Source organism: Canis lupus, chromosome 18, assembly GCF_048164855.1.
Source record: "Canis lupus baileyi chromosome 18, mCanLup2.hap1, whole genome shotgun sequence".
Classification (NCBI taxonomy): domain Eukaryota; kingdom Metazoa; phylum Chordata; class Mammalia; order Carnivora; family Canidae; genus Canis; species Canis lupus.
In genome coordinates, this window is record NC_132855.1 from 26,580,193 (window position 1) to 26,592,216 (window position 12,024).

The 12,024-nt window shown below is 36.3% G+C and overlaps 1 long non-coding RNA gene across 4 annotated transcripts in view; it reads left to right on the forward strand.

The window, feature by feature from the left end:
• LOC140608891 (uncharacterized) overlaps positions 1-12,024 on the forward strand; it is a 238,667-nt gene that overhangs the window by 151,738 nt on the left and 74,905 nt on the right. For 2 of the 4 annotated variants that reach the window (XR_012010873.1, XR_012010872.1), the window contains 2 exons: positions 7,548-7,758; positions 7,897-10,416. The exons of the other annotated variants lie outside the window; for them this stretch is intronic. This is a non-coding gene — a long non-coding RNA (uncharacterized lncRNA). Of the gene's footprint in view, positions 1-7,547; positions 7,759-7,896; positions 10,417-12,024 lie in introns of those variants that run through there. 4 annotated transcript variants of the gene reach the window in all.

The window sequence follows — 12,024 nt, forward strand, 5'->3', positions numbered from 1 at the left end:
CAGTTTGGTCATTGTATTTTGCTCTTCACAGCTCCTGTTATGCTTTGATCCCCGTTAAAAACTTGTTTGATTTTAATTAAGGAAGACCTGGAGAAGTTGAAGTTTAGTAGAACCCAAAGAAGGTTAAGCTTCTTTTGCCTTGACAAATTTGGATGACAATAAAGTTGAGTTAACTGACTTTTTATGCACACAGGAAACTTATACCAGCAGAACTGTTGAAGCACTAATGTAAACTGAGATAAGATAGAAGAGAAAGCACCAAAAAACAAGACACCAATCAGATAAATAAAATTCCATTATTTTGATTTTCTTTCCAAAAATTATGGAAGGGTAGCTCAATCCTATGTAGCTTAAAAACAAAAATATATGTTAACATCTCATAATACATACTTTTTCCACTTATGTATCCTCTGGTTAGAATATCATTTGTAATCTGTGTTTTCATTCTTTCTTGTTATTCTTTAAATTTTATTTGATTAGCTAATGCTGTGTTTTCCATTTATGGTAGAAATTCCAGAGAAGGAAACTAATCATCAGATGAAATAAAAGCAAACTGGAAAGAAGGAATGACATATGTGGTCCATTCAGCAAACTAATAACTAAAAGTTTCACATATTTAGTGTCAGAAAACAATTCATTTCACATAAATATGTTTTTCAAAAATTGAAGATAACTATTTTAAACACATTACTAGAAATATTTGTTAAATGTATCTTGAATAAGTTCATCTCTTTCACAGTATAAACGTCAATAAAATGTTTTCTTTTTCTCAAGATTTTATTTATGAAAGAGTATGAGCAAGCACATGAACGGGGGGAGGGGCAGAGGGAAAGGGACAAGCAGACTTCCTGCTGAGTGAGGAGCTTGATTTGGGCTTGATCTCAGAACCCTGAGATCATGGCTTGAACAGAAATCAAGAGCTGGATGCTCAACCAACTGAGCCACCCGGGCACCCCTCAATGAACCGCTTTCTTGATGACTCCAGGGAGTATTTATTAACTGAAGATCTTAATCTAAGGTAGCCACTATTCTAAATGGACTAAGATGATTATGGTTTTAGAACTCAGATCTACTTTTCATAGATCTCTTTCTCCTTAGCCTTCTCTCCAGTATTAATAAGTGTTTCCCAATCTGCAGAGGCTAAAAAGAGACATGTAATATTTATGGGTAACTTGATACATACATATAATGGAATATTATTAAATTGATTAGTTTTAGACTAATATTTACTAAGTAGAAATGCTTAAGATGAAATAAAAAGTGGAAAAAATATATAAAAGTAGTGTATGGACTTGGATATCAGTTGAAGAAAGCAAAAGTATGTATATGCATAGAAAAACAAAACAAAGCGAAAAGTGAATAATACATAATGGTTGTATTGCTGGAGATTTCAATAGTTTCTTTGTTTTAATTTTCCAATCTAGTATATATATTCTATATCTACTATATCTGTCTAATATATCTGTCCTGAGATCTATATACATAAACTTTAAAGAAACAGGTAACTCACATCCACATCATGCTGCTGCTACTACTACTACTACTATTACTACTACTTCTACTACCACTTATATAGTTATCACTTTTCTTAGCACCTTGCATATGTTAACTCAACAGCCTGTTGGAGACAGTCCTCCATAGGTTTCTTGTACTGCTAACCATCTTGGTGGAAATGCCGAGAGTGCAAGACCCTGACAGTGCTATACTGGATCACTTCTGAGGATTGTGTTTGCAATGATAACCTTGGGAATGAAAGTAATATTAATATCCTGTTCTGGGACAGAGTAGGCTTGCTTTTAGCCTTCCATAAAGCAGCAACTTCCCCAGGCCAGCATTCCTCTTCTGTAACACAATACACTGTGTGTGTAGGCATCCATCTAGGCAAACCTGCAGTGCTACTGGGGACTTGAATTCAGGGAACTGAGCCAGCAGTGTTGACACTCTGGCTACTGCTTTTGCTGTAGGTAATAAAGCCTTTTGTCTCTGATCTATGAATCTTGTATCTTTTGTCAGTGTTCATGAAATTGCGACAAATTAATTTGTTAGCTTACAAGTAAGGTAATATCTAAGAGTTTTTACAGTTCTTGACAAAATTGCATTATTATTCCCATTAGATGAGGAAGGAGAGACACAGAGGTTAAGTTACTGGCTTGAATTTATATAGCTAGTAATTGTCAGAACTAGATGTGAAACCTGGTAGAGGAGCTCCAGTGTCCAGGCTCTTAATTAAATTACTACATATACTGTTACTGTGTAGCAACTGAAACTAGGTATTTTGGGAGTTCAAATGTCTACCAACTACTCTATGTTGTCAATAATTCTGCAAAATTGGCATTCCTAAGAGTTGCCATATGATGATGCTTATTTTTCTTCAAAAGTATAAATGTGGCAAATTGTTACCATGAGAGCCTGGGGAAAGCAAGTCATAAGGTCCCTCTATTCCTATAGCATCAACAAAATATAAAAATAAGGAGGTATGATAAAAGCAGAAACTATTCTATCACCTTTATATTTTGTATTATATTATTGTATGCTTGCCTTTTTGTAATATTTCTGGTAGTGACTAAAAGGAAAAGTTATGTCTGGGTCTTATCACTGTCAATTATCTTGATTATCAAATATGGAGATGGGTCTCTTTATCACTTCAAAGCAGTCACTAGGTTGAATGTCAGAGCTTGACTCTGCATGAATCTCTAGTTGCACTTGGATCCAGAGCTGCTGGATAATAATTATATAATTATTGAAGGTGCCATTGACATGCACACAATATGAATGGCCCCTTCTAGAGTTGTGTGATATGGAGTTATATTACCTTGGATGCAATCTACAAAGAGGGACATCACTGACCTTTAAAAAGACGAAACCAGCATAAGCAAAATATAATTTTTAGTATCTCTTGACTTTGAAATAAAAGAATTGTGTCTGAAAGCACTTCTGAGTGAACTCTTTTAGATTTCTTCCTCCCTGCCTTTGATTTTCAGATTAAAAATTTCTATACAATACAAGCTATTCCTATTAAAATATTGTAGGCAAATCCTGGTTTATTGAGTCTGGGGAAGGGGTTGAAATGCTACTATTTAATATTATTTAAATAAATTCCCAGGTGGTGTCACTCCTACTTATCCAAGGATCCGTAGTGGATCTTTACAAACTTATTGGTTGGTAAAAATCATCTAGGCGAGCTAATGTTTAAAAATGCTTTTAGGCCCTACTCTTAGACACTCTAATTAGGTGGCTCTTGAGGATAACCTAAGCTTTTTTTGACAAGCAATTCAGGTGAATTATCAGGAAATTTTGGATACACCGTTCTAAATCAGTGGCTATCTAAATCAGTGGCTGTACTTTACTGTCAGGATAGGGCTTGTTTAAAAAATAAAGTGATGCCTATCACTGGGAATTAGGCCCAAGTATCTGTTAGGGGCCTAAGAAATTGTTGCTTCCATGAGGGCAGGGCCCAAAGTTTTTTTGTTACTCACAATATCTAAAGAACTTAGCACATTGTCTTACAAAGTGAATACTCATAAATTATTTTCCAATTGCTTAATTCTAGACTCCCCACAATTTACCCCTGGATTAGTCAGAGCCCTTGTGATTTCAAGTGACCAAAACTCATCTTAAACCAGCTTATACCAAACAAGGGAATTTTGGGGGTTAACAAAAATAGAACAGTCTAGGGTTGTTCTGATCCCAGGCATAGTTGGATTCAAATGTTTAAATAGTATTATCAGATATCAGGTTTTCTGCCCTCTCTCTTCCTTCTTTCCTTTCTTCCTTTCTCCCTTCTTTCCTTCCTCTCCTTCTTTTTCTTTTTTCTTCTTTCTTTTTCTTTCCTCCTTCTTCCTCCCTCTCTCCCTTCCTCCCCTCTTCTGTCTCTCTTTCTCTTTCCTTCCCAGTCTTTATGTCTTTACTGTTTCTTTCTTTCTTTCTTTCTTTCTTTCTTTCTTTCTTTCTTTCTTTCTTTCTCTTTCTTTCTTTCTTTCTTTCTTTCTTTCTTTCTTTCTTTCTTTCTTTCTTTCTTTTTTTTTTCCTATTTCAGTGCTAATTTCTTTTGTATTTTCAGTAGGAGTCTCTACATGGAAGAAGTCCAAGGGCATCTCCAGGTCTACATGGTCCTTAAATCTTAAATGTCAATGGAAGAGTCTCTTTCCCTGAAGTGCCAACAAAATGATAGAGAGGAATCTAAGTAGCCTATTTCTGTGTGTATATATATATTTAGGGAAGAGGATACTTTGATTTTTGATATTTGGAGTTAATTCTACTCAAACCATATGGATTGAAGAAGATGAATGGAAAAGTTGGGCGGGGGGAGTCATTCAAAGTTGGGAGGTGGTATTGTGCAGGGAAATATATATGTCTACTATTGCCTCAAATCTGTATTTCCAGCCTCATTGTTTGGAATATTACTCAGTGGTGTATGACACACCCTTAACTAGTTGCCGATCTGGGACTCTTCTGCATCTATCCCTTTTCCTAAGGTATTCTTTAAGTTCAACGTTCCCTAACATTGTCCCCTACTCCTGCTAACTTATTGTAGTCATTCATGTTATTCTTCAAATAAAATGATCTTTTTCTCTGAAGACTTCTTTGGAAGTGTGGTAAAAAAAAAAAAAACACGTAACATGAAATTTATCATTTTAATCATTTCTAAGTATACAGTTCAGTAGAGATAAGTATATTCACAATGCTGTGAAATAACAAGCTCCAGAACTTACTCATCTTGCAAAACTAAAACTGTATACCCATTAAATAACTCCCTATTTCCCCCCTCCTCTAGTTTTTGGCAACCACCATTCTACTTTCTGTTTCTATGAATCAGACTACTATGTCTCATATATGTGGAATCATATGTTATGTGTGTTTTTATACCTGACTTATTTGGCTTAGCATAATATCTTCAGAGTTCATCGATGTTGTAGCGTGTGGCAGAATTTCTTTCCATTTCAAGACCAAATAATATTCCATTGTTTGTATATACCACATTTTGCTTATCCATTCATCTTTTGATACAAACTGGGGTTGCTTCCCCCTCTTAGCTATTGTGAATAGTACTGCTATAATATGTCTGTACATGAAACCTTCTTTTTTTTGTTTGTTTTTTTTTTGTTTGTTTGTTTTTACATGAAACCTTCTTAAATCCCTCCTTCATCTTCTCTTTCTCCAAGGAATGAATTTCTCCCATTCTTATAAAAATATTGGTTCTTCCCATGCCATAATCCCATCTTACCCATGCCACTCTGCACTCCATGGTACATTGATAACTTTATGGGATTTGAATACCATCTGTATCACTCTTGGTGTATGCCTGGACATCCATTCTTACAGATGCCTCACTAGTTGCAAGAATCCAGGAAACAACACTGCACCAATTATTTAAAAACAAAAATGTTTAAGGCTGTCACATGTTAACATGCACATTCTCTATGTTGCATGTTAAAGTAGAACATTTGGTGTGTGAAATCTTGTCTGTGTGTCTTAAAGCATTTGATTAATAAACTTCAAGTTTTTGTTCAAATTAATTGCCATAACTGATTTTCTGTAGAAAAATCATAATTTACCCATATGATTTACCCAGTAGTTCCCAGAAGTACATTGCAAGAGAATTATAAACCTCATTCATGGAAAGGCATATCCAGCTTCATGGACATTAATGGTTTTGTATAATTTTAGTGCTAATGATCCCATTTGAAAGTTTTGATAGCTATCTGAAACTGCACATAAGGTAAATCCTTCAGATGTTATAATTGCCTCTCCAGTCATTCTTGTTTTCAGAAATTGATTGCAATTTTGATGTTTTTTCCATAAATATGTTTTTTATAAAGGAAAGAAGCAAAAAATAATACTGCTTAAGATTCTCTCTCTCTCCCTCTGGCCCTTCCCCCCTTCTCTCTCTCCTCTTAAAAAAAAGAACATTATTTACAATAGCCACATTATGGAAGCAGTCTAACTGTCCATTCATAGATGAATGAATAAAGAAAATGTGGGGTGTGTGTGTGTGTGTATATATATATATATATATATATATATATATATATATATAATGGAATATTAGCCATAAAAAGAATACCATGCCATTTATGACAACATGGATGGAGCTAGAGGGTATTTTGCTACAAGAAATAAGTCGGACTGAAAAAGACAAATACAATATGATTTCACTTATTTGTGGAATCTAAAAAATAAAACAAATAAAGCAGAAACAGACCATAAATAGAGAGGACAAACTGGTGGTTGCCAGAAGTGAGGAGGTTGGTGAAGGGGAGTGGAAAGTATAGGCTTATAGTTATGGAATGAATGTCATGAGGATGAAAAGTGAAGCATGGGAAGATAATCAATGGTATTTTAATTTCATTGTATGGTGATAGATGGTAGCTACACTTATAGTGAGCATAACAAAATGTACAGGGGATCCCTGGGTGGCGCAGCGGTTTAGCGCCTGCCTTTGGCCCAGGGTGTGATCCTGGAGACCCGGGATCAAATCCCATGTCGGGCTCCCGGTGCATGGAGCCTGCTTCTCCCTCTGCCTGTGTCTCTCTCTCTCTCTCTCTCTCTGTGACTATCATAAAGAAATAAAAATTAAAAAAAAAAATGTACAGAGATGCTGAATCACTATGTTGTATACCTGAAACTATACTTCAGTTAAAAGAAATTCAGATAGCCTGTGTTAGCAACTGATAGAGAACACTAGGGTAAGACTTTAAATATGTCCTCATCAGAAAGGAGTGTTTTATCTAGTGCCCATCAAATGCCTCCCTGAGGAAAAGGATGTGTATAGATAATCATTCTTGGTATAAGCAGTTCATCTTCAGGTAAGATCTTCAGATAAACTCCATGAGGGCAGGAGCTTTTATGAATTGCTCAGTGCTCTATTCTCAAAAAGTAGAACAGCAGCTGTTCAGAAAGTATCTGAACATAAAGAAATATTGAATACATGCTACACTTAAAGGTCTTGTATTGCTCTCTGGATAAATATCCCTTTCAGGTTTACAATTTTATCTAGTCCTTTTAGTTTTAGTTCCTAAGAGACACCCAGATATGTCCACAGCTCTTCATATGGACAACTGCCAACTCTAACAGAGTGAGCCTCTGTTATGCAATGGTCAAAAGTGTGATTTCACATTTGTTCATGTGATTTTTTGATTAAAGTCTGCAATCTCTGTAGGGTCTGTCCTCTCATGTCATAATATATTTCTTATGCCTAGCAAAGTGCTTGGCACAGCAGGCAGTGAGTAAATAATGGTTGAATAAAGAAATGAATGGATGAATGAATAAATGAATGAAGTTGGACTACCAGAAAACTGGGTCCCAGGTTGTTTGTACCAAATCCTTACACAATGGGGAAGAAGCATGTTAATATTACTTGTTACTATTGAAATCAGCTCCATGAAATCTGTTAACTCTGTTTCCTATAGGGCTATTGGCGAGTTTCTTTTTCCATCATATTACTCAGTTTTGTACATACTAAGTAATGAAAATAATTTATTTTTCATCCAGTTTTGGAATAACTTTGCTTTCCCAGAGAGAGTAATCTGTCGTCTTTCTTTTATAAGTGAACAGGAGGAGTACAGCTTTAAAAGCATGACCTTCAAGTTTGCAGCATACATAACAAAGCTCTTGGGAGAATAGACAGCTGATGACTTGCAACAAAGACCCTTCCCGCTCATGGCCATCTGCTGAAGAGAGCCACCTGGCTCAACATTACTCCACTTCCCAGGAACAGCCTGCATCAATGAGGACCCAATCTGGGTTTGGGAATGAGAGGTATAAAGGCTACGTTATCCAATTGGAAGAACTCTCCAGAGCTGCCCCAGCTTCAGTGTTCCCCAAAAGGGAGATTTCAATGGCTTCATAGTTCAACTCCTCTCTCTTCTCATTGGACTTCTTTATCCTTCCCCATAGGTGCTGATCTCAAGAACCACCTAAACTTCCTGAATACAAAGACATCTCCTTCCTAGAAACCTTACAACCTTCTTTTTCTCCAAAATGAAAATTGAATGATTTTACTTCACCTGGAAACTCAGAAACCCAACTAAAGTAGCTAAAGTGACTTATATAATCTACATATTAACAGAATTGGTCTAGGTTGTCTATTTGGATGCCCGTTTGTCCAGTGTCTCTTTTTATTCATATTATATAATATTATTTTTAAAGATTTTATTTATTCATGAGAGACACAAAGAGAGGCAGAGACATAGGCAGAGGGAGAAGCAGGCTCTATACAGGGAACTGATGCAGGACTATGTCCTGGGACTCCAGGACCACACCCTAAGCTGAAGGCAGATGCGCTTAATCGCTGAGCCATCCAGGCATCCCAATATATAATTATTTTTATTGGGTATACTCTGATTTTAAAGTGGTGAACAAGGCAGGATTTCGATGAGTAAACAAGCCAAATAAATAGGAATAATAGTCTGCTTAGAAGATAAACACTAAGCACAGAGATTTAGGTTTACTTAGGATGTGTTGAGATTTCTTGCACTAAAAGAAGATAGATATGCTGAAATATTGGGCATCTTGATTGTTTTCCCTCCAGTGTTCTTCCATTAGGGTACAGTTATGACCTTTTGAAATAAGTTGGTTGGACAGAAAAAGGAGGTGTGAGTGTATTTGCCTTTTCCTTAAAATTCACTTTCTGCTAAGAAGCAAGGTGGTAAAAAAAAAAAAAAAAATGAGAAAGTCAGGAGGCAAATGGTCCCTGGTTCAGTCAACCTTCCACAGTTTCCTCCTTTTAGACAGTTGTCCTCAAATAACCTTTATCATGATGTCTTGATTCTGTACTTCTTCAAGCCATTTATCTCCTGGGAAATGAAACAACATGTAATGTTAAATTTCTCTTATAAAGTGGGTATGACTGCTTCTCAGTTCCTCATTTTCCAAACCCTTGTAACCAAAGTTACCAAACAGAAACAGCGTGAGAATTCAATAACAGAAACATTTGCTGATACAGTCGTTCATTTACAGGCATCTCATAGGTTCATTGTTTTTAGTGAATAGAAAGCAAAGCTTTTGACCTCTCAAAAAGGTGTTTTGGCTTGGGTAAGTGAAATATGTGCTCTGCTAACATTCCTGATAGACTACTCCTTGTACCCATATCAGAGACATTTACACTTTCTGATCTTATTTCTTCATGGTAAGGTTTTCTGATCTATTTCCTCATTTGAAATTTACCTCAAAAAATGAAATAGAAACATGAATTTCTTTGATCATGTTGGGGGAAATGCCAGGATCTCTTTTTCTTGTAATTAAAGTCTTCCTTAGGAGCACTACTTCCCTTAATGAGGGAATACTTTACATAACTAAAGAAACATTTAAATGTGCATTTCCCATTAATGGCAGATTACTTCATACAGTCAGGAGTTTGTATATGATGTTTGAAGTAGACCTCAGAGACCATAATAACTTGAACACTAACTAGAACACTTGAATGTCTGAATGTTCTAGCAGAGAAAAGAAATGGGGTGATTCTAGAGGTTTATTAGACAATTTGCTAACCTGTTTGTTTACTCTGTATTATGAGTACCAGTTAAGATCTATTTATAAAAATAAGAGAAAATACAATAAAAAATATAGTGAGAACTGTCAGGCTGTTAAAGAAGAATTCTTCCTTTAAAATAGAACTGAGGAAAAATAAATAAATAAAAAAAATAAAATAGAACTGAGGGGTGCTTGGGTGGCTTAGTCAGTTAAATGTCTGCCTTCAGCTCAGGCCATGATCCCAGGGTCCTGGGATTAAGTTCTGCATCAGGGTCCGTATTTAGCAGGGAGGCTGTTTCTCCCTCTCCTTCTGCTGCTCTCCCTGCTTGTGTTCTCTTTCTCAAATAAATAAATAAAAATCTTTAAAATAGAAGATCTAGGAGGGCATCTGAGTGACTCAATCAGTTAAACTTCTGACTCTTGGTTTTGGCTCAGGTTATGATCTCACGGGTTTTGGGATTGAGCCCTGTATTGGGTTCCATACTCTGCTTGGAGTCTGCTTGAGATTGTCTCTTTTCCCTCTGCTCCTCCCTCCTCTCACATGCGCCCTTTCTCCCTAATAAATGGATAAATCTTTAAAAAAAAAAAAAAAAGAACTGTTCTAATAAGTTAACAAAAGAGTACTAAGTCATAAGAAAAATCTGCTTTTCAAATCAGTTTATTCTGATAATCCTAAAATTTGTGGATTCTTATAAAACTAAAGTCTTTATAAAAAATAAATTTTGGGAAAATTAAGATAGTTATTTAGCAAAGATAAGATGATGTTCAGAAACATGGCTTGGAGAAATGAACCCTGATGTAAGAACATCATCCCACCAAGATAACAAGGGAAAAATGACAGTAAAAGTTGTGACCTCCTTAACTTAATTATACTTAAAAAAAAAAAAAAAAAACCCTGTCTCAGTCTTAAAATTTGGCTATACAATCACTAAGTGGATTCAGTAACAGAGGATGGGAAGCAAAAAAGAAAGGATTAAAATAACTTAGAAGAATATCATTAGAATGTGACATGACTTCATTCAAAAAAGGACTTCAGTGGATTCTGACCCTAACTGGGCCCAACTTCACAAATTAGGAGCACAGGGATCCCTGGGTGACTCAGCGGTTTGACGCCTGCCTTTGGCCCCGGGGTGCAATCCTGGAGTCCCGGATCAAGTCCCGTGTCGGGCTCCCTGCATGGAGCCTGTTTCTCCCTCTGCCTGTGTCTCTGCCTCTCTCTCTCTCTCTCTCTGTCTGTCTATCATGAATGAATAAATAAATAAATCTTTAAAAAAAAAAATTAGGAGCACAGGCCTCCATAAGACTGCCCACATTTCAAATATCACCTGCAAGGAGACCCTAAACCACCCTCACTTCTGACCAGCTAGCTACAAATTTAGAGGATTGCTAGCTAGAATGACTCACAGAACTCAGGAAAGTGCTATACTAATGATAGCTTCAATCGTCTTCTCCCTATAGAGTGAGGACAGGTTACTGTCCCAGCACATCAGTGTATGACAGTGCATGTATTGCCAATCAGGGAGTTAACCTCAACTTTGGTGTCCAGAGTTTTCACTGAATTTGATTATATAGGCATAATTGATGGAATCATTGTCCACATAAGAGAACTCAATCTCTAGTCCTTCTCTCCTCAGAAGTTGAGCTGTTATCTCACTCAAAGCCTTAATCCTGTAATCACATGGTTAGTCTTTTGGGCATGGCCAGCCTCCATCCTGAATTATCTCATTAGCATAAATCATCCAAAGGACTACTATGTTAATCTTATTTCAGTCACCTAGTTAGTATAAATTTAGGTATGGTTCCAGAAGTCCCCAATGAAAAACAAAGACACTGTTATCACTTTGGAAATTCCAGGGGTTTAGAGGATACCTCTTAGTAGCAAGGGACAGAGGCCAGCCAGATTCATTATTAAACTAAAGGGAACTGGGACACCTGGGTGGCTCAGCAGTTGAGTGTCTGCCTTTGGCTTAGGGTGTGATCCTGGGGTCCCAGGATCAAGTCCCACATCGAGCTTCCTGCATGGAGCCTGCTTCTCCCTCTATGTCTCTGCCTCTCTCATGAATAAATAAATAAAGTCTTAAAAAAAAAAAAAAAGAACCATGTTTCATTGAAAATTACTAAAAAACTGATACATTCCAACTTATCATTAAGACTTAAGGATATTTATTCACTGGATTTTGTATTTAAATGTTTGTAATTATTTATGTAATGCTAACATTGTTTTTCTTCTAATAATCCTTCCTACAATATATGAGGTTTTATTTTATTTTATGTTTTAATATTTTTATTTATTTATTCATGAGAGACACAGAGAGGAGCAGAGATATAGGTAGAGGGAGAATCAGGCTCCCTGTGGAGAGCCCTAAGTGGGACTCTATCCCAGCACTCTGGCATCATACCCTAAGCCAAAAGCAGATGCTCAACCACTGAGCCACCCTGGCATCCCAATATATGAGATTTTAAAGGTTGACTTCACTGGGTAAGAAAATAACACATAGTGTTGTTCTCTTGGTTGTGATTCACAAATTTGTGCTTCTAACTTTACATTTTAGG